Consider the following 1,068-nt stretch of genomic DNA (forward strand, 5'->3'; position numbering starts at 1 on the left):
CTTACACACGATAAAGATTTTAGTAAGTATCCATTAGATACTTGTGTTATTGTTATCACTACATATTATCTTGCGAGCTGTAAGGCTCACTCTTGCTTTATTTCTTCATCACACAAACAACAGTTAGGAGAGATGGCCAGACTCCAGCAGACCCAGCGCAAGCGCGTGGGAAGCGTCCCGCGTCTTCCCGCTGATATTGTAGCTGATAGCTGCAGAGGTAGATCCATTGTAGTTTAGACCATCTACTCTTGAGAATCCAATTATGTATAATTATAACTTGTGGCAGATAATGGCAATTAACTGTAAATTATCAAGTAATCATTTTGGGTTGTAATAATTTTAAATTGTGGATTCAAAGACTTGTACTTATTTCAATTTCATCTCTGAGACTATAACGAGTTGTGGTGTGTGTTAGTGTGGGGTCACAGCATGAGGGTATTTATTATTAATTAAGTAAAGTGATATTGTGGAAAGAAAGACCGTGACAACCCGGATTCCCGACCCGGATCTGGGGGTGTTACAGAAATGGTATCAGAGCTAAGCGTTATAAACCTCAGAGATGATGCGACGATAAAATAATAAACTCACAAAGATAATAAGAACTCTTGCCAAGTTCATGGTCGGACTACTAAAGTAGTACTGACAGCTAAAACCCTTACGGGAACCCTTATAAATATCATGATAGTAATTTAGCTCGTTTAATGTGTAGGCGCCTGAGAGGAGGACCCTGAGATGTACGAGCGTGAGCATGATGAGGCATTGCTAGATGTTGAGGATCAGGAGGAGCCTGAGATGGAGGAGGATGAGGAGGACCCCCCAGAGGAGCCTGAGACGGAGGTTATTGCTGTTTCAGATGAGGAGGACCCCTCAGAGGAGTCAGAGACAGAGGTTATTGCTATTCCAGATGAGGAGGACCCGGATGAGGTCCCAGTAGCTGAGGAGCATGTTGGATCTGTGGTAGTGTATGCTGGTATCCCTTTACCCACACTTCCGGTGGTCAGAGCCCCTACCCCTCCACCACTATCTTGGATTCCTGATGATGACAGCTCAGAGACCCATACTTCCGAG

Source organism: Apium graveolens, chromosome 5 (genome assembly GCF_009905375.1).
Source record: "Apium graveolens cultivar Ventura chromosome 5, ASM990537v1, whole genome shotgun sequence".
NCBI classification, from domain to species: domain Eukaryota; kingdom Viridiplantae; phylum Streptophyta; class Magnoliopsida; order Apiales; family Apiaceae; genus Apium; species Apium graveolens.